At 40.7% G+C, this 22,611-nt stretch overlaps 1 pseudogene; it reads right to left on the bottom strand.

Annotated features, from left to right (window-relative positions):
• Positions 1-5,102: 5,102 nt before the first annotated feature.
• Positions 5,103-22,611, bottom strand: part of LOC100467333 — a 25,755-nt pseudogene continuing 8,246 nt past the window's right edge.

Raw genomic sequence — 22,611 nt, 5'->3', positions numbered from 1 at the left:
TTGCTCAAGATAACAAATGATTATCCTCGGCACTGCAACTACAAGTCAAACTGATTCATAAGTTTCACGATTATGTTTCTGGGCTCTATCCATTAGCTTTTGTTGAAAACTTCTTCACTTGCTATTTGGGAACATTTTGAGGGGACGTTCAAGCCCACAGTTGGAACTGTCCATTGGCAGCTACTGCAGGATTCTGGGGGGAACTCCGGATCCTACTAAATGCAAGGGAAGCTGTTGGTGCCCCGCCCGGATTCCTCTTAGAGGCCGGCGCACCTGTCCCTCAGCTGCTCTAAGGGGTGGCAGCTAACAACCCCCAGCCGGTCCCTTGAGAGAACTGCCCTCCACCAGACTGAAGCCATCTTGACCTGGAAGCCATGCTCTTCTCCACCCACCCCCGGCGAGGCACTTACTGCAGATGGAGCACAAACGGCGCGCTGCTTCCCTCTAGGAAGGCCTGAGCATCTCTGCGATGTGGTTCATGCTCTGGAGCTTCCCCGTGGGGCCAGGCTGAAGCTCATCTCCGAGGAGACCGCGTTCTTGCTTAGTTTTCCTCCTTTAACCTGTCCTGGTTCTCGGGCTTGTCTGCTCCTGCGAGACTCCGAAAAAAATCCCTTGAAAAGGAACTCCCACCTCAGAGTCTGCTTTTAGGGAGCCCAACCGAAGACACTAAGAACTTCTCTTTGCCCGAAATGGCACTATGCTCTGACCCAAGCACACCATGAACCGTAAGCCCCGCCGCTTAACTCGTGGCCATTTCCCAAATACTTGAAACAGGTGAGTCTTTCCACGTGTGCTAATCTAGAGCGAGACTCTCCATCCGGGGACTGCATCCCACCCACCCCCTAGCCCCTGGCACAGTTCTGGCGGAATTCCTCATCTCAACCCTGACCAACAAAACCCTTCTCAGCCTTTCCTAGAAATCATTAGAAAAAGACCCAAAACCCAATAGAAAAATAAGCATAGAGTATTAATAAAAACAGCCCAATATAATGGAAGTAGGGACACAAAACTTAAGAGATGCTCATCCCCACTCATAATAAGTGAAATATGAAAACTACAAGGAGATACTTTTTTCAACCAGTAGACTGGGGAAAATTCTAAATTTAATTTTCACTCTGTCCATCTATCCAATTCAGTGATAGTGGGTTCTTCTCCCCTTGTTAAAAATGAATTGTTAGTCCAAGAGACAGCCCCGTGGAGTTCTGCTGTTGGGAAATGAATCTGGTAAAGCTCTGCAAAGCCCTACACGGCTGTGGGTGAAAGGAGAGTGCAAACCGTAATTATGAATCCAAACATCTGCCTCGTCAGAAACGTTACATGTTGTATTATGTTCCTTCTCCAGGTCTTAAGGACTGTGCTGTTCTCCTTACTTCCTCTGTTTGTCTTACCCAGGCAAGAATCCTTATTGTCACTTTTATCTATTTCTCAGTTTCACTGAGATCCTTCTTTAAGACCACAAAATGGACCACACCCTTCGGCTTGTCATATTTTTCCTACCCGTCTTACTCCAAAGCAGGATTAAATGGACTCCGCATCTTCCTCTCTCACACCGTGCCTGCTAGTCGGGTGTATGCTGTCTGTTTTTTCACAGCTCTAGGAGGTTCAGTGCATTATTTTCCCCAAACAGTCACTTCCTCTCTCTTAGAAGGATTGTGCCTCTTCACTCCAATGTGTCAAGTTTGGTCTCGCAACTCGCATTGGCCAGTGACATATGAGCACAAGTGACACGGCTACTTCCGCTCAGAAGCTGTGAGACCCAGCACGCCCGGGACGGGACATCCATTCATTTGCATGTGGCTCACACTCTGCCATCTTCTTCTTGCCTCTCATCCTTTCCCCTGCTGCAAGATCATCCCCAGATCAGCACATCGTAAACACGGCTCGTTCCTTCAGTCTGGGTCCTGAAATAAAGATAACACACAACAGAGACTCAAAGCACATGAAACATGAGTGAGAAATCGGTCCCTGTGCTCCTCAGCCCCTGAGGTTCGGGAGTTATTTGTTATTGCTGTGAAACCTAGCCCAGGGGTCTGCTAAGTCTATAAACACCAAAGCATCTTGTTTCCTCTATACCCCAAACAGCACGCAGCATAATCTTTTGTCTGTAGGACACATTCAACAAAAATTAGCTGAACAGAATTGTTCTCTTTCCCTTCCCTTCCCTTCCCTTCCCTTTCTTTCTTTTTTTTTTTTTTAAGATTTTTATTTATTTATTTGACAGAGATAGAGACAGCCAGCGAGAGAGGGAACACAAGCAGGAGGAGTGGGAGAAGAAGAAGCAGGCTCATAGCGGAAGAGCCTTGATGTGGGTCTCGATCCCACAACGCCGGGATCACGCCCTGAGCCGAAGGCAGACGCTTAACCACTGTGCCACCCAGGCGCCCTTTCCCTTCCCTTTCTGAACAATTCACTCCAGAAGCCATTATGAGGGTCCATGGAAAGCTGGGGTTTGGGGAAGGCGTGAAGAGACGTGGTGGCCCAGAGCAGGGTGTCAGAGGATAAGCAGGGCGGGAAGATCAAATATGTAAATATGCTACGGATGATGGGAGTCAGGTTTCTCATTAGCAGAGAGAGGAGTTACAAACACGCAAAGGGAGAAAATCGTAATGAGCCCTATATTGTTGTTTTAGAATTAAAGGTATTAACGTGAACACATAGTTCTCGATATATGTCGATAAACAAATGTAACCTAAATGTGCGTGTATATATAAATTTCCTAACTGTTCCCTGAAAGGGTGTGGGAGTAGCAACTCTCCAATGGAAATGACCACACCTAACACCCAGTTCTTCATTCTAAATATCATTCTCCACGAGGAGAACCTGGGTGGCTCGGTTAAGTGTCCAACTCTTGATTTCAGCTCAGGTCCTAATCTCAGGTCGTGAGATCAAGCCCGGCATTGGGCTCTGTGCTCAGCACAGAATCTGCTTGAGATTCTCTCTCTCCCTCTGCCTCTCTCCCGACTTGCACACACACAAGTGTGCTCTCTCAAAATAAATGCATAAATAAAATCTTTTTAAAATAAATAAATACCATTCTCCACTAAAGGAATCAGGCAAAAGGGCTGATTCCAGAGGTCAGACGGAAAAAGTAAACGATGGGCCTGGAACATCTTCAGCCAAACTAAGGAAGTGCTCAAAAAAAAAAAAAAAAAAGAGGGGCGCATGTCAAAAGGAAAGAGAAGCCAGTTTGAAGAGGCTCCCACTGGCTACCTCTGGGTCAGAGCATCAAAATAAATAAGGAGGGTGATGAATTAAAACAAAAGAGGAATCCATTATATAAATACATAAATATTTAGATCGACAAATGGAGAAATTGAAGGTTTGATGAGGAACGGAATATTTACATAATCTCTAAGTACTGCCCCCTCAAAACATTCACTAATTACTAAGGGGAACACAGTACGTTTACGCCGGGGAAGGTGGCACACACCTCTGTGACGGAGTGATCCAGGCCAGCAGGACGAGTAAGGAAGCACAGTAAACCGTGGGCGCTGACTGCCAGGAGCCACGGGCCACTTCCATGGTCACCGCCAAAGAGACATCATCAAAACCTACGCGTCGGGCCGCATCAGACAGACCCAAATCAAAGGACATTCCATGAGATGACTGGCCTATGATCTTCCCAATTCTCAAGGCTATGATAGTCAAGGGAAGATTTAAACACTGTTCCAGATGAGCGGCAGCTAAAGAGAAGTGAAAACGAATGTGGCCAGGAAGGCCCGGAGGTGGCGGACTGCAGCCACAAGTCTAGGAAAGCGGGCAGCCACCAGGAGAAGCAGGGAACAGATTGTCGCCTACTCCTTTCTGAGGAAACGTGGCCTGCTGACCCGCCTTCGTCTTGTCTTAGCGAAACTGGTTTTGGCCTGTTGGCCTCCAGAACAGTAAGAGGAAAGACTTCTGTTGTTTTAAACAGCTCACGGTGGGGGGCCTCGGTGGGGCAGTCTGTCAAGCGTCTGACTCTTGGTTTCGGCTCAGGTCCTGATCACAGGGTCAGGAGATCAAGCCCCGAGGCGGACTCAGGATTCAGCACTCAGCACCGAGTCTGTTTAAGCCTTTCTCTCCCTCTCCCTCAGCTCCTCCCTCTCTCTCAAATAAATAAGTCTTTAAAAAATAAATGAGTAAAAATAAACAGCTCATGGTAATCTGTTAAAGCAACCACTGGAAACGAGTACGGAAGCAATCCCTAGTCCTCAGTGTCTTGCCGGGAAATTGATGGTGCTTTATCTGCCTACTCTTCATCACCAATGAGCTGAAGAAACACTGGGGACATTCAACATAGTCCTTACATCATGCTTGAGGACCCAAGCAAAATCACAGCTCCGCCCACTATTAACGCGGCTTCATCTTCAAAAAGAAGGTTAACAATAAAATACTTCATAATCCTGAAGAGGTGGATGTTCTTGTTAATAATGAAGGTTTATGCTCTCTTTTCACGCACAGCTCTACATGGTTTTATACAGCTTTCTTAGATTTATTTTCCAGTGGTAACATGCCCCAGGGGCATCGCTTGATCTAACAATTCAGCTATAGCAGGAGGTAAAAGCCACGGTTCTGCAGAGAAACAAAAACAACAGGTTGTAAAGATTGAGATGGAGAGGGAGAGGGAAAGGGTGAGAGAGAGAGATTGAGATTTATTTTAAGGAATTGACTCACATGATTTGGAGGCTTGGCAAGTCCAAAATCTGCAGGGTAAGCCAGCAGTCTGGAGACTCTGGAAGGCATTGCAATTTGAATCCAAAGGCTGTTGCTGGCAGAATTCTTTCTCACTTGGGGAAGTGAGTCTTTTTCTATTAAGACCTAAACTCTACTGATTTAAATGTTAATCTCACTAAAAGATACCTTCACATAAACATCTAGAAAAATGTTTGACCAAGTATCTGAGTCCCATGGTCCAGCCAAGTTGACACATTAACTATCACACAGGGAAAAGAGAACCACGGTCATTGTTCTGGGTATATGTGTTGAACAAGGGCTCATTTCTTGGGATTTAAGGTCATTCATTTTGGTCTTGTGTCATTCAGTGATGCATATACCTTTTTATTCATGCTGTCTTATCTTTAATTAAGTATAAAGACTTACAATCACATCACATAGAGACCATTTTACCCACTGCCCTGTTTGGCCACCAGTCTCCTGTCTCTCTTTCCAGCAATGGTGAGGCAGATACCCTTTCCACAGGGAAGAGAAAGCCATGGTTTGTGCCTTTGCCAGTGACAAAAATGTCGGAGAGCTAGGTGGCAAAGCTGTTGCCGTTGGTATCTTTCACGTGAACTACATCAAAGAGCCCGGATGTCTCTCTCTGTGGGTGATCACACCGATTTGTCCCAGGTTAGCACCCCCACTCACCACACAGATTACCGGTGTCAAACTTGATGAAATCAGCAATCTTTCCAGTCTCCAAATCAATCTGACTGGTGTCATTCACTTTGACGAGGGGATCAGGATAGCAGATGGTGTGAGCACGATGGCTCACCAGATGAGGGATTTCATTTGTCCCCACAAAGATCTTTCTCACTTTGCACAACTTATACTGGGCCTCCTCAGGTGTAATCCGACGAACAGCAAAGCAACCCTGGGTGTCATGGATCAGATGGACATTCTTCTCAGTCTTGTCAATGCTGATGACATCCATCAAACCAGCAGGTAGGTTATACCAGTTCAGACCTTGCCATCGACCTTAATAAAACACTGAAAACAGATCTTTTTCACTTCACCCCCTGTTAGGGCATACTACAGTCTGTTCCTTTGGGAAATGATGAGAAGGAGACATTCTCTCTGCTTCTGGGGACCGGACGAGGGCAACACACCGGTCAGTTTATCCAGCATCCAATGCCTTGGAGCTGCTATGTGCTTCAGAGGCTCTTGGGACCATGAGCCATCGCTACGCCAGGCACGAAAAGCCAGTGATGCATATACTTTTATTTCATGGCTGCTTTTTTTTTTTTTAATCTGGTTTTCATTTTTAGGAGGAAAAGCAGCCTTGAGCATCATCGAAGTTTGGGCTCTCTTTGCCATAGTGACTAATGTATTTTATAACCTCATTAGTAGAAAGGTCTGTGGGAAAGTTTCTTCCTACACATTCAAGGAGGAAGAAAATTCAATGTCATCTGCTCGTACAGACCTGAATCAAGAATCAAGAAAGGCTACTGTCAGGACCAGATCTTATGGGAGCTAGAGAAGACACCTAAAATGTGAAGATGTTTTCACCTAAAAGTTTTCAACTGGTTTTACTTAGGACAGTCTAATCCATTTACTACAGAAAAGAAAGATCAGAGTTCAGCTGTGGCAGAAATAACCACAAGCTACTCATTCTGTTTCAGAACACGACGCTGTTTCTTCTGCCAGGGACAGAAATGATACTCATATCTTGGATCCAAATTCTAATCATGTGGCCATGAACAGGAAAAGGAAAGTCAGTCCTCGATGGGGCTGAGAAATCTTTTTGCCCTCGTGGCTTCCTGGTTTCTCGGGAATATCAGCTGGGCAAGGATATAAATCTCCAGCAAGAGAATCAAGGGGATAGTGAGCTGAGCCAGCCAATAACCCTGGTCATGATTAATTTAATATCTATTTTGTACCAGATGCTGTTCTGAGTACCAGGGAGACAGGATGACAGAGCATGACTCCTGCTCCTCAGTGTAGTGGGAGCAACGGGTGAGAGAGCTAGCTGGAAAGGGTTGACGAACACAAAGGAGTGCATGACTGTCGGGGGATCAGGAGATGTTTCCGAGAAGAGGTGACTTTTGACCTTCACCTTGGAAGATGCTTTAGAGCTCAGCAGGAGGAGTAACAGGAAACAGAGGATTCCAGAAACTGGGAGTTTATTTATTATTTACTCTTTTTAGTACTGATTATTGAAGTACTGAATATTCACTAGAAAATATGCAAGGTGCCAAAAAATTATAAAGAAGTTAAAAAACAAACACTCCAAAAAATGACCCATAACTCTAATAGCTAGAGGCAATACTGTGGCAATAATTACTTTGCCATAATTCCTTATTTTCTTTTTCTCTGCATTTTAATATAAAAATGTTTACACTATGTTTATGACTTTGTATACTGCTAATTCCCAAAACATATTCTATCACTAGAAACTTGTTAAACCAATATTTGATAGTTTCTTAAAATCTTACTAGATTTACCATAATATATATAAGCATTAATCTATTGTGGATTTTTGTGCTCCATATTTTCATTCATATAAAGGATGTCTTTGTGTGTAAATTTTGTTGTATTTTAGAAGTAGAAATCCTGGTTTAAAGTATATGAACATTATTAGTGCTCTTGATAACTAGCCATATTGTTTTCTAGAAAGTCTGCAATAATTTAAATTATCACTAGCAAAGTATGAAAGTGCCTTTCTTACCAAAGTCCTGTCAACATTGCAGAGAATTTTTTTAAATGGATTTCAATAGATTTAGTAAAGTGCACTAATCTTAAATGTATAGCTCAATAGAATAGCATAATTTTTAAATATTTGATAATTAAATAGGAAAAAATATATTTCTTTTATTTCTAGTAAAATTAAATGTTTTATTATGCTTATTAGACTCTTGAATTTGCTCTTTTGTGAACTGGTGGCTCCTGCTATATATCTATTGAAGTCTGAGTGATTTTGAAAAATCTGAATGTTCTATTTATATTTGCTGTAGATATTTTTCGCAGCTTGCTGTTTCTTTCCATTTTCTCTGTAAGGTTTTTTGACAATCAAAGCTTTTATTGTTTCTATTGTTTGCATGGTCAACTTTTTCAATCTTTTCCTTTGTGATTTCTTTCAAGTAGAATTCAAAATATTTTTTAGATTTCTTTGAGACTTTTTTGTGTTGTTTAAAATCCAGATATTTGGGGGATTATCCAGGTATCTTTATGTTACTGATTTCTAGTCTAATTTCTTTATTATCTGGGAATATTATTTGTATGATTTCTGTACTTCTACTAAATTTATTAAGGTGTGTTTTATAACCACAAATGTGGTCTATCTTGGTGAATAATCCATGTAGGTTTGAGAAGAATGTGCATTCTGCTGGTGTTGGATGAAGTGTTCTATACATGTCAATTAGATCCAGTTGACTGACAGCTCTGCTTAGGTTATCTGTAACCTTACTGATTTACTGCTTACTTGATATACCAGTTACTAACAGAGGAACGAAGACATCTCCAACTGTAATAGTGGATTTGTCTATTGCTCTTTTCAGTTCTATCAGTTTTTTGTTGTTGTTATTAAATTTTTATTTATTTGTCAGAGAAAGGGAAAGAGAGAGAGGCAGACAGAGGGAGCTCCCCACTGAGATAGGAGCCCAATGCTCCTATCCCAGGACCCTGGGTTCATGACCTGAGCTGAAGGCAGGTGCTTGACCCACCGAGCCATCCAGGTGTCCCTCAGTTCTATCAGTTTTTGACTCCTATGTTTTAATGCTCATTGTTAGGTGTATATATGTTTAGGGTTGTTATGTCCTCTTGGAGAATTAAACCCTTTATCATTTATATAATGCCCCATTTTATTCCTGATAACTTTCCTTGCTTATATATTGACTTTGCCTGAAATGAATGTAGATATACTCCAGCTTTCTTTGATTAATGTTAGCATGGTATATCTTTCTCCATCCTTTACTTATAATCTATCTGAGTGTTTACATATAAAATAGGTTTCTTACAATTAGGTCTAATTTTTTTAATCCACACTGACCATCTCTGTCTTTAAGTGGTGCATTGAGACCATTTGCATTCAGACTTTTAAAGTGAAAACCTGGTAGGGTTCCTGGAGAAAAAGACCACCAAAATGTAGGGACTCCCCCCAGACTGTGGTCCCCAGAATTTTCCCACTCATATTAGTTCACAATTAAGCCTCTGGAAATTCATTCAAAATTACCATTTAAATCTTTGGGCGCATGGGTGGCTCAGTTGGTTAAGTGTCTGACCAGCTCAGGTCAAGATCTCAGAGCCCTGGGATTGAGCCCCACATCCGGGCTCCCTGCTTGGTGGGGAGCCTGCTTCACCCTCTCCGTCTGCCCCTACCCCGGTCCTGTACTCTCTCTCTCAAATAAATAAATAAAATCTTTAAAAAAAAATAAATATACAATTCTTAATTGACCAATGTCAATGGAAATTTAGGCAAGGAGATAGTGACTGAACACATCTAAAAGACCGTTTGTTTTCCGGTACACAAACATGGCACAAGCATTCTGTCTAAAAAGTATCTGTGAAGCTTCCCTGTAAAATGGGTTTGTTTCTATGGACACTAAGAACATGCCTCTGCCTTACACCTACAGAAGACCTCACAGAGCCAAGTCCTGGGAGCAGAAAGCCAAGCAGAAGTGACTTGAAAGGCAGAGTGGCTAAGGAGAGTGGTCTTTCCTGCAGCCCCTTGGGCTATGCATCTGGGGAGAGCAGCTAGCTCTAAGAGTTCCTCAGAAAACAGCAAACTAAGCATGAATTTTATATCTTATACCCAAAGCACCCTCCTTTTATCCTGCTTGTGTCTTTGTCTGTAACTATTTCAGGCTACTGAGTTTACAGATCTGGCCAATGGCACACCGTGTCATGACGTCATAAAGGAATTTCACAGTTCCTGTGTATACCTCCTACCTTCTGACTGTGACAAGTGACTAAAGGTTCCAGTCCAGTTTGGAGCACAGTAAAAATTGGGGCAGCTCTGAGTGAGGTCACTGAACAGCCTCTCGCAGCTCAACAATAGGGCTAATAAATGCATTGTCCTGATTGTGTTACCACAAGACCCAAGCCACAACAAAACAATAGTAATCCAGACGGTGAGGTACTGGCTTAATGATGGACATATACATTAATAGAATAGAACTGAGATCCAGAAATAAACTCTTACATTTTCTATAAGGATGTCAAGGCAATTCAATGGGAAAAGAATAGTCTTTCAACAAATAGTGCTGAGACAATTGGATGTTCACATGCGAAAGAATGAAGTTGGACCACTATTTCACAAACTACGAAATATGAAAATCAACACAAAATGGATTAAAGACCTAACTGCAAAAGCTAAAGCTATAAAACTCTTAGAAGAAAACCCAGGCATAAGTTTTCATCACCTTGGTTTAGGCAGCGGTTTCCTAGCTATAACAAAAAGCACAAGTGACAAGAGGAAAACAGACTTTAGAAAAAACTAAAACTTGTGTGTTTCAAAGGATACTATCAAGAAAATGAAAACACAAGGAGTAGGAGAAAATATTTGTAAATCATATATTTATAATTAAGGAATTGCATATTGAATATATAAAGAAATCTTAAAACTCAGCAATGAAATAAAAATAATCCTTGAATCTTAGAACCCAAATCTTGGTTTCTAATACCATTCTTCAAGGGCATCAATGAAAGGAAGAGGACTCCTTGGAGAAATGGTTCATTCTAGGACTGATGCAAGAAATATACAGAATGTGGGGGCACCTGGGTGGTTCAGTTGGTTAAGTGGCTGACTCTTGGTTTAAGCTTGGGACATGATCTCTCTGTCGTGGGATCCAGCCCCGCGTCAAGCTGTGTACTCAGGACAGTCTGCTTCAGGTTCTCGCTTTCTCCCTCCCACTCACTTTCTCTCTCCCAAATAAACAAACAAAATCTTAAAAAAGAAAGAAAGAAGAAAGAAAGAAAGAGAGAAAGAAAGAAAGAAAGAAAGAAAGAAAGAAAGAAAGAAAGAAGAAAGAAGAAAGAAAAAGAAATACACAAAAGGGGCCTGGAGCATTTTATAGTGCCAGAGAGTAAGGAAGTGCTCACACACACACACACACACACACACACACACACACACACTAATGGGGATTTGCTGAAGGGACTTAGGAACCAACTGAAAGACCTCCCAATGGCTGAAGTTGGAACATTTGAGCAATAAAATGGATAAAGTAGTATTGGGTTATAAACCAAAATATAAAATAAATATCCATGAGTCTATACGAATATAACAGGTAGATAAATAGATAGATACAAGAGACAAATCTTATGCACAGAGAAATTCCAAATAATTTATGTAGATATTCTGTCCTCAAGCGGTGGCCCATAACTCCTACCCCTTAAGTGTGAGCTATGCACGGCGACTTCCTTGGAAAGAGTATAGCATGGAAAAGGGAGAGGAAAGAAACTGTACAAATGCTGTCTCAGCCAGGCTATCTTGATTAATTAATATTAACAATGAGAAGCCATGTCATAGCATATGATGAAAATGGCACTTCACCTCTGTGGCCTTACCCCTCAAAGCACATTACCCCAGTCTTATCATGAGAAAAACACTGGAAAATCCCAATAGAACGTTCTCTGAAACACTTGACCAGTATTTCTCAAAACTGTTGAGGTCATCAAAAACAAGGAACATCTGAGAAACTACCACTGACAAGAGGAGCATGAGACATGACGAGTAAATGCAATGTGGTATCCAGGATGGGATCCTGGAATAGAAAAAGGACATTAGGTAAAAACTAAGGAAATCTGAATAAAATATAGATTTTAGTCAATAATAATGCATTAATACTGGTTCACTAATTATAACAAATGTATCATACTAATGTAAGATGTTAATAAAAGGGGAAACTAGGTACAGAGTGTAAGTGAACTCTCTGTACTATCTTCACAATTTTTCTGTAAATCTAAAGCTGTCCTTAAAAAGTTTGTTTTAGGGGCGCCTGGGTGGGTCAGTCATTAAACATCTGCCTTCGGCTCAGGGTGTGATCCCGGGGTCCTGGGATCGAGCCCCGCATCGGGCTCCCTGCTCTGCTGGAAGCCTGCTTCTTCCTCTCCCACTCCCCCTGCTTGTGCTCTCTCTCTCGCTGGCTGTCTCTATCTCTGTCGAATAAATAAATAAAATCTTAAAAAAAAAAGTTTGTTTTAAAAAGACACAATAGGGGCACCTGCGTGGCTCAGTCGGTTAAGCATCTGCCTTTGGCTCAAGTCATGATCTCAGAGTCTGGGATCAAGCCTGTGTGGGGGTCCCTGCTCAGCTGGGAACCTGCTTCTCCCTCTGCCTTTGCCCCTCCCCCCGCTTGTGCATGCACTCTCTCTCTCTCTCAAATAAATAAATAAATTTTTTTTTAAATGACACAATATACAAAGTTTTAAAAAAACACAATTTAAAAATGGGCAAAGATCATGGGACTCCGGATGGCTCAGTCATTTAAGTGTCTACCTTCAACTTAGGTCATGATCCCAGCATCCTGGGATCAAGTCCCACATCGGGCTCCCTGCTCAGCGGGGAGCCTGCTCTCCCTCTGCCTGCTGCTCCCCCTTCTTATGCTCTTTCTCTCTCTCTGACAAATAGATAAAATCTTTAAAAAAAATAAAAATGGGCAAATATCTGAAAAGACATTTAGCCAAAAGAGATCTCCAAATGACCAATAAGCACATGAAAAGATGTTCAATACCATTTGCCTATCTATAGGGAAATGCAAATTAAAACCACACTGAGATACCACATCACACCCACTAGGATGACTACCAAAATGACAGACAATAACTACAGTTGAAAAGGATGCAAAGGAAATGGAACCCTCATATGTTGCTGGTAGAAATTAAAATCCTACAGCGTATTTGTAAAACAGTTGGGCAGCTCCTAAAAAAGTTAAACATAGAGCAACCATATGACCCAGCAATTCCACTCCTAGTTATATAGCCAAGAGAATTTAAACTGTATGTTCATATAAAAACTAATATGTGAATGTTTAGAGCAGTATTACTCATAGTAGCTGAAAAGTGGAAAAACCCAAATATCCATCAATTGATGAATGGGTAAACAAAACGTTGTATATCAATATAGTGGAATATTAGCTATAAAAAGGAATGCGGAATTTTTTGTAAATTCCAGTGTGGTCAACCTACAGTGTTATATTAGTTTCAGGTGTACAATATACTGATTCAACAGTTCCATAGATTACTAGTGCTTATCATGTTAAGTGCACTCTTAATCCCCTTCACCTATTTCCACTGTCCCCCCACCCACCTCCCCTCTGGTAACCATCACTTTGTTCTCTATAGGTTTGAGTCTATATTTCGGCTGCCTCTTTTTTTCTTTGTTTTTTTTTTTCCTTAAATTCCGCATATGGGTGAAGTCATGTGGTATTTGTCTTTATCTGACTTATCTCACTTAGCATTATACCTTCTGGGTCCATCCATGTTGTTGCAAATGACAAAATTTCATTTTTTTCTATGGCTGAATAATATTCAATTTTATACATAGACTACTTTTCTTTATCGATCTAAGGATGGACACTTGGGCTGCTTCCATAATTTGGCTATTATAAATAATGTTGCAATAAACATAGGTGTGCATACATCATTTTGAATCAATGTTTTGTGTTCTTTGGGTAAACACCCAGTAGTGGAATTAGTGGATTAGATGGTAATTCTATTTTTAATTTTTTGAGGAACCTCCACACTGTTTTCCACAGTGGCTAGACCAGTTTGCATTCCTACCAACAGAGCATGAGGGTTCCTTTTTTTCTGCATCCTCGCCAACACTTGTTTCCTGTGGTTTTGATTTTAGCCATTCTAATAGGTGTGAGGTGAAATCTCATTGTGGTTTTGATTTGCACTTAAAAGGAATGAAATATTAATATATGCTAATACATGAATGAACCTTGAAAACATTCTGCTAGGTGAAAGAAGCCAGACACAAAAGGCTATATACCGTATGATTGTATTTCTATGAAATGTCCAGAATAGACAAATCCATAGAGACAGAAAGCAGATTAGTGGTTTCCAGAGGCTGGGGGAGTGGGAAATGGGGAATGACTACTAGTGAATTTCTAGAATTCAATAGTGGCAAAATTTTGTGAATATACTGAAATATACTAAAATCTAAAGTTGTATATTTAAAAATAATAAACTAAGAAAGATAAGATTCAAGCTGTACTATGAACTATTCTCACTATTTTCCTCCAAAGAAAGGAGGAAGACACATGACACTATGATATGCTATTTATAGAGAAACTAAGGCATCAAGTGGACAGCCAAGCTGCCATCATCTTGATCAGAAATTATTGGGCATCTGCTTTCGGTAGGACATGTATGAACCATGTCCTTACAGAAGGTAATGCAGGAAAGAACATTCTCTCCCTTCATCGAGTGGGGGGTTCCAGGATTAACACAGAGGTCATTTCTATTAAAATAAACAACTAATGGAAGCTCAGTTGACTTTGACCACTTATTTAGAAAACTGCAGGCTGGTTATGATTTCTTGTATCAGAATTGGCTCTTAATGCAGCTGAAAACGTGAGATCTACTCTGCGCTCACCATTTGTATAGTTACATAGAGTAGCCCCCATTTCCATGGGCAAATGGAATAAAATTCCAGAAGTCAGACTTGAGCAATAAACACCTACCGCAAGTGATGCTTTTTTGTTTGTTTGTCCAGGTCAAAGAACCAATGCTTCAGCATGAGTTTTTTTTTCACTGGGAGGAGAAGAGAGGCTACCTCGTTTCCCATTCCTGAGGAAAACAATGTTAGAAAAGAAGACCAGAAGTATGGCTTGAATCTTCTATTTCTTATTTTATTGATTTTTAAGTGTACAACTTAATAGATGTTATGTATTCACAAAGTTGTGCCCCTATCGAATTCTGGAAAATTTTCATTGTCCCCAAAAGACACCCTATACCCTGTAACGGTCATTAAAGCAATGAAGAAAACGCACATGGTGTCAGCATGAAGATTCCCTCACAGCACAGTGAGAGACTGTACTATGTCTGACCTGTGTTCACAGGTGCTGGCGGGGAGAGAGCCGCACCTGAGCCCCACCTGAGGGAACAGCCACGTGTAAGTTGTATCAGTGACTCAAAGTCAAATCAAGTGCTTGTCTAATTTGCTTTCCCTGTATTTCTTTTTTCTTCTCTCCTGGTCTCTCCCCATCTCTGCAATTTCTCCTCCTTTCCCATGACCATCTTTCCCACCATACCCTCTCTCCTTTCCTCTCTTTCTCATGCTCAGAAATACTGAGACCTCACTGACTCTTCTCCCCATTTCCATCCCCTTCTCTAGGCTCTTCTTCCTCTGCTCATGTCTCAGAATGTTGATGTTTTATGTTCGTGTGTGCATGTAGAAAGAAAGACAGAAGTAAGTGTTAGTCTGCATGACTCCCTGGTTGGCCAAGAACAACAGAAACTACAAATGTCCCTTAAATATTAGTCCCTTCCTCTCCTTAAAATAAAACAGAAGTGCTTCGTGTGAATGAGGAGAGTCAGGTAAGGAGTTACTGAACTATTCAGTATCAGAAAAGGAAAACCTCCTTTGTCTCTCTTATGGTTCAAGGCAGAGTTATTCCCTGTGACTCGAGATTAGTTATTCCATATTCCCCATAACTAAGCTGATTTTTAAGCAGTGATTTTTTAAAAGATTCATAGATTGAATCTCTGATTAAAACATAATCTCTGATAAAATGTTAAAAAACATAAAAACCAACAAATGAACGTACTATATATGCTCACTTTCCCAAAAAGAAAAGTCACCAACGCTTTTCAAAGGTGACAGCATGAACTTGGGCACAGAACATTGTGTGTGACTGTGAACTTCTCCTGCTCCGTGTCCTCTCCGTGCCACCAACGAGCCAGGCCCTCAAAGGTACGAGTGCCCCGGGCTGCTGAGGACACCACACCACTCCTGCCCTTTCACATGCGGTCAGCATCACAGCTAAGTTCTTGTGAGTGTCTTAACTCAAAGGTATACTGTTGCGAAGAAAGAGACTAGATTCAGAGGGAAAATTAGAAATGACCAAAGCTGCAAAAGCAAGACAGGAGTGCCTTTGAGCTCGTGGACCAGTAGCCCTTCGTGAGCTGTCTGTGAGGGAAGGGCTCAGCTTCTAAAACAGTGTAACTGTTCAGCTTTAAAATGCCAGAAAAATTTAAAACACCCTATATCTCCAACTTATTCATGTATCTTGTAAGGTGAACAACAACAACGAAAAGTCAATTCAATCCCCCATATCTATCCAGTTTCTTCACCTAAGCTTCTTCTGGTATAAAATCTGGAAGCACTCATCACAAATGCCTTATAATACCACGTTGTCACAATTTTAAAAATAAAGATGAATGGGGACAATAGACTCCGCCCCCTGGAGTTGACGCTCACAGCAAATCCCAGTAGCTGTGAGCCAGTTTCCCTAACTATGATTTATTTATTTATTTATTTATTTTAAAAGATTTATTTATTTATTTATTTGAGGGGGGTAGGGACATAGGGAGAGGGAGAGAGAAAGTCAAGCAGACTCCTTGGTGAGCATGGAGCGCAAAGCAAGACTCAATCTCATGACCCTGAGATCATGACCTGAGCTAAAACCAAGAGTTGGATGCTCAACCGATTGGGCCACCCAGGCGCCCCTCCCAACTATGATTTAGAAGAACTGGACTGGAGGGACACCTGGGTGGCTCAGCTGGTTTAGCGTCTGCCTTTGGCTCAGGTCATGATCCCAGGGTCCTGGGATCAAAGTCCCACCTTGGGCTCCTTGCTCAGTGGGGAGCCTGCTTCTCCCTCTGCTTGTGCTCGTGCTCTCTCTCTCTCCCCCTCTCTCTCTGACGAATAAATAAATAAAGTCTTTAGAAGAACTGGACTGGAGCATTTCTTTTTCTTCTTTTCTTCTTTTTTTTTTTTCCTTTGGAGATTTTATTTGAGACAAAGTGGGAGAGAGCACAATGAGATTCTGTGCATCCATAAAGATAAATGAGGATCTTCTCTATGTACAATAACAAATGCTTTCCTACAATTTGTTCTCTATTTAGCATTCTACCACTAGTCTTTTTTTTAAAGAAGGGGGGGAGAATATACTTTTTGGTCTATATCTCTGGAAGAATATGTTGTGGCTGATGGGAAACAAAGAGTGGCAACGGGAATTCAAAATCCGATCTTTATTATCGAGAAAGCTCATATTGAGAAGACAACTTAGGTATGTGTCAACAGTGGGCTTTCCAATATTGAACCCAGAAGAAAGCAGTTTTGCCCCCCTGAAATGGCCCCCTACAAGCCTCCCATGTGGGAGCCAACCCTGTGCATTTTCCAAGATGGAGTTGTAGAGTAAAAAGTCTGTTGCTGGAGTCATCTTTGCTCCCAAAAGGAAGGAGAAGGAAAGGACTGAGCTCCACACACCATTTCCCCCCCCCAAACTCATCAGTTATGCAACTCACTCCATTCTTTTTTAAATTTTTTTTTAAGATTTTTTAATTTATTTATTCGACAGAGATAGAGACAGCCAGTGAGAGAGGGAACACAAGCAGGGGGAGTGGGAGAGGAAGAAGCAGGCTCACAGAGGAAGAGCCTGATGTGGGGCTCGATCCCATAACGCCGGGATCACGCCCTGAGCCGAAGGCAGACGCCCAACCGCTGTGCCACCCAGGCGCCCCAACTCACTCCATTCTGAGGGAAGGAGAAAGGAATAGGACCAAAGCCTAGAGAGTTAGAGAAAAAAAACCTCTTCATGTAAACACTGTGGGTGAGCAAGCAGTGTTCTTCCCATCTGGGCTCTACCAGGGAAGACAAGAAATGGGTAACTCTGCAGGCTTCTAGAAACAGGTGGTAGATGATGGCGGAACATGAACTGAAGGAGACCATGAACTGGGTTCCCTACTGCATTTAAAATCTTAAACTATGGGATTATATTCCCCATTCAAATATAAATAAAAATAAGGAAAAATATCTCCATGTAATTCTGTGCAGGTCAGTGAGAGCTGCAAGAAACGATAGAAGAAACAAAACCAAATTTATGCATCATTTGCTTCACAACTGGTGAAGGGAATGAAATTTTACCTAATTTGGTATAGTCAGAAAATGTTTCCCCATGACAGTTAGGCTACACAGAAAGGATGACCTCTCTAGCCATGTTTTTGGACCTTGTGCATGAAATGAATTGTTGGCTCATCAAGGGACCGCATTCAGGGTTCAAGGGGGCAGCTGTGGACTTGATGTGTGAGGAATCATGGGTCTAGAGAGGGACGCAGTATGACCGGGAAACACCTTCCCCGCCCCCGTGGCTCATACAGAGTGAACGAATAGCCTTGAGGGTGCGCTGGGTGAAGAGCTCGTGTTGCTCAATATTACGATATTAAGGAATGTTTTTCCCTGCTCACCTTACCGGCTGGGATTGGTCCCTTGCAGCCGGGTCAGCCCATGCAAACACAAATGGACTCGTGCTAGTCCCCATCATGTGCCCCTTGAGACTGACCCCTTCGTGGCTTCTTGGACACGGACCATATGGTGAAATGGAGAAACAGTTCAGTAGCTCTCGCCTTGACTCCACTATTCGGGACCAGAAAGGTGAAGATTTTAAGACTACTCCTTTATGCTAAAAAATATACATTGAGTTTGTTTATTTTTCTGTTAGTTTTCATACCCTTTTCTACTTATGTTCCCACATTTCTGATAGACTCCGGAGTGCCAAACCAGGCATATTTTTAAAACGGTTGCTATAAATAGGTCATGAGAGGCAACCAAGGAAAATGTCACCAACTCTCAGTGGCACTGAAAGTAATGTTTCAAAGAATAATTGACCCAAAATGCTTCCTTGCTGGGCAGGAAAATGCCGAGGCAACAGTGAAAGATGCTTAACGTTCCAAATTCAAAAAGGGCATTTAGGACAACTGTCAAACCCTGCCCTCCCTCCTGTCCTACGACTTCCTCCCATGGAGAAATCAGGTGTCTGAATTGCTTTGCTGTATTTGAAGGAGTGTCATGTAATTTTGATTCTGAGTTTTCCAGTTAGGATAAAGGAAGCCGGGGAATAAACTGTCAGTGAAGGGGGAAAAAGGAGAAGGAAAGCAGTGGTAAGAGAAAGTGTAAAAAGAAATAGAGAGGGATGTTAACACAAACACACAAAACCCACCTCCTCTCTCTAACACTGCAGGATGAAGTGGCTTTTGAACTAGTGGCTGCAAACCCCTGACTTGGGCTCGTAGCTACTTACCAGGACCTCAGCCTCTCCAGCAGTAGCTGCTCCCTGGACCAAAGAAGTGTTGTAGTAAGGTTTTCCCTTCTCCATGTGATGTTATATCCTTTCTAAATTTGTGGCGTTAAAATGTTCTTTCTCTCTCTCTTTTTTTTATTACCTTTTGGAGATAGTAGATGCTGGTAGCTTTTTTTGTTTGTCTTTTGAGGGTTTTTGCTAGATCTTTTTCAATTTCCAATTTGGAAATACATTATTCGGGGTTTTCTGAACTTGCCTGACTATACAACTCTTTTACTGAAAAGCACTTAATAAAAACTTTTCTTCTATTAACAATTTTTTTTTCTATTTTTCTATGAACCATGTTTGCTAGTTGCTTTTATTTTGCTCCACTTGGCAAAATGAAAAAGTTGGGAAACTCCCCTGGCCAATTTTAGAAATGCATACCTTACTGACATATGAAATCCAGTAATGTGGGGAACGTTTGTTTAAAAATGTCTGCCAAAGGGGTATCACAGGAAGCCAAGTCCAATGTCAATAAAATGTGTTCAAAACAGGTATGACGGTCAACTGTACTTCAATAATAAATTTTTTTGTAATGACTATAGTTTCCATGATACAAAAGGAAAAAAACCCAGATATCTCAAAAACAACAGTGGAGCAGCTTAGAGGTGTAAAAATAATCCTCTTAAATTGCAAATAATGTGCAAACATGTCACTCCTTGAAAAACGAGACAGGAATAGTTAATGAAAAGTCTGTTTGAGGGGTATCTGGTGGCTCAGTCAGTTAAGCATACAACTCTTGATTTCGGCTCAGGTCATAATCTCAGGGTCATGGGATGGAGCCCGCCTCAGGCTCCGTGCTAAGTGTGGAGCCTGCTTAATATTCTCTCTCTCCCTCTGCCTCTGCCCCTTCCCCTCATTCATGCTCTCGGTCTCTCAAAAAAATAAAAAATTAAATAAATAAATTCTAGTGAGAACATAGAATGTAATATTAGTTTCAGGTGTAGAATTTAGTGATCCCTCGCTTACATAAAAACCCAACGCTCATCACAAGTGCCCTCGTCAATACCCATCACCCACTTAATCCATCCGCCCTGCCCACCTCTCCTCAAGGAACCCTCAGTTTGTTCTCTACACTTAAGAGTCTGTTTTCCGATTTGCCTCTTTTTCCCCCCTCTATGTTCATCTGTTCTGTTTCTTAAATTCCACATATGAGTGAAATCATATGGTATTTGTCTTTCTCTGACTGACTTATTTCGCTTTGCATAATACACTCTAGCTCCATCTGCATCATTGCAAATGGCAAGATTTCATTCTTTCTTATGGTTGAGAAAAGCCTATTTGTGATTAAAGACTGCTGGCTTCATAAATCATTTTCTTGCTTTAATAGTTGTAATAATCACCTATTAAAAAGCCAAAATAGCAATTTTCTCTTATTTCAACAATTTCAGTAAAAAGTCAGAGCAAAACATTAATACAGTTTAACACTTCTCTTTCCTGCAGTCAAAAAAACCTATTTTGCCCACAAGTGTTAATAATGCAGTAATGGCATTTATCTCTATACTTTCCTTCTAATATATTTTAGGATTCAAGTCTTCACTACTAATCGTAAACCCAATGACCTGCATGTCTTGCTCCCTGGACAAATTTTTAAGAGAACAGACCTAAAGTCTAATACCAAGATCTGATTGTAGTCCCCTAAAGGGCTAGAACAATGGTCTGGATATCATTAAAGAACCAGGGTATTGGACAGTAATTCAGAAATTTCTTGGTTCACCATTTCTCAACGGTGTTTCTATCACAGGCTTTTCAATAAAAGAGTTGTATAGTCAGGCAAGTTTAGAGATTCTAAATAATGTAGTTCCCCCCTGGAAATTCACAATATATATCAGCACATTAAAGGTTCTGTGAAGTCCTGCACTAAAGAAACCTCTTTAACTTGGTTTGATCCAATTTTCCCAAATTTTCTTTAGCACTTAGCATTCATGAATGAAACACACTTTGGAAAACAGTGATCTAGTACCACTTACTTTATTGGTTGTAAAACTAGGACCAGAAAAAGGTTAAGAGACATGCTCAAGGTTACCCAAGTAGGTAGTAGCAGTCAATCCCAGAACCCAGACCTCCTGGATCCAATACAGGGCACTTTCTATTATGACATGCTCCCTTTCTTCCACCTCATAAAAGCTTTGGAAATTATTATGGAAAGTCTGTTATGAAAATGAAACCAAGAAAACCCAAGTGGATACAAAGTATGTTCAAAGTATGTTCTTATTAATTTCATGCCTTTCCAGTTGATGTTATCATAACATTTTTTAAAAGCTTGGAGGTGTATAAATAAGGAAGAAGGGATGCTTGTAATTGATAGATGGTGAGGGGAAGTTGTCTTCCCCTCAGGCTGCTGTTATTCAGATTATGTTTATAGCTATGAAAAGTTGAAATAAAGATGTTCGCTTCTAAGTAACAAACTTACGCCCTCTGTATCTCAGGATCGAATTAGAACGGGCTGGACTGTGTGAACTGGATACTATGTCTCAGAGATTACTTCGGGCATGTGTCTGACAACTGATCCTTAAAATGCAAAATAAACACTGAACAATGTAAGCTCGCCACGAAACATGTTCATGCTTAGGCAGTAAACCCTAATACCCTGAAATAGAATTTTATCATTTAGAAACTTCTGAACCTTAATTTATTGAACCTTAATTTTAAAAAATACTCTTAAAATGTTTTAAAAGTAATTATCATGTGGCATTAGCATCCCATATCAGGATAGAAATTAGTTACGCACTTCCTATGAGTTTGGAATATTGTGAAATGGTTCATAATAGAGTAGCCCGATGACTTCCATTGGTCCCTTGAAAAAGGCTTTAGTGACCCATTTTGTACCAATGCGTTAAGAAAAAGAAAAACAAACCTACTTCCTTTCTGATGATTCTTTTTATTGTGTAGAAACCACTTTTGAGAGATACCTAAGAAAGCTTTATAAAAGTTTTTAAGATATACATCTCCAAATTATCCCACATAAAAATCTCGTGATGGGGAGGGAATAGAATTTCAGAATGGTCTTTATATAGTTCATATAATTATTGATAGAGGTGGTTAGTGACACTTTGTTCAAAAAATGTGCGATTTTTTTATAAAGATTTATTTTATTAGATGTTTTCAATGCTACTGCTAGTATTTTAACTTTCATTTTCTAACTGCTTGTTAATGATATAGGAAAATATAATATGACCTTTATAAACTGCTTATGAACCCAGGAACTTCACCAAACTCTAAGTTCATAATATTAATATCTGTGAATAATGACATTTTTTCCCTACTCCTATGCATTTCTATTTCCAGACTTACTGCTCTTTCTAGGACCTCCAATGCAATGTTGAATAGAAGTGGACACCTTTCTTTTGCTCCCATTGCAAAGGAAAATCTTTTCACTTTTTCTAAACATAAAACCTGTTGTAAATTTTGATAGATTTTGAAGCTTAAGACAACTCCCTGCTATTCCTAATTTATTAACAGTATTTTTTAAATCATGAATGTTGAATTTAATCAAATTCGTTTTCTGCATCATTTGTGACAATCTTATGATTTTTCTTCTTCAATCTACTAATTGGTGAGTTATGCTGATAAATTTTCTGATGTTAAACCAGCCTTGAAATCTTCACATAAGTCCAAGTTGATGAAGATATATTGTCTTTTTTACATTTTGCTGAATTTGTTTTGAAAGTATTTTGTTTAG

Source organism: Ailuropoda melanoleuca, chromosome 11, assembly GCF_002007445.2.
Source record: "Ailuropoda melanoleuca isolate Jingjing chromosome 11, ASM200744v2, whole genome shotgun sequence".
NCBI lineage: Eukaryota > Metazoa > Chordata > Mammalia > Carnivora > Ursidae > Ailuropoda > Ailuropoda melanoleuca.
Note: the sequence above shows the minus strand (reverse complement) of the source record. Positions and strands in the feature narration are given on the sequence as shown.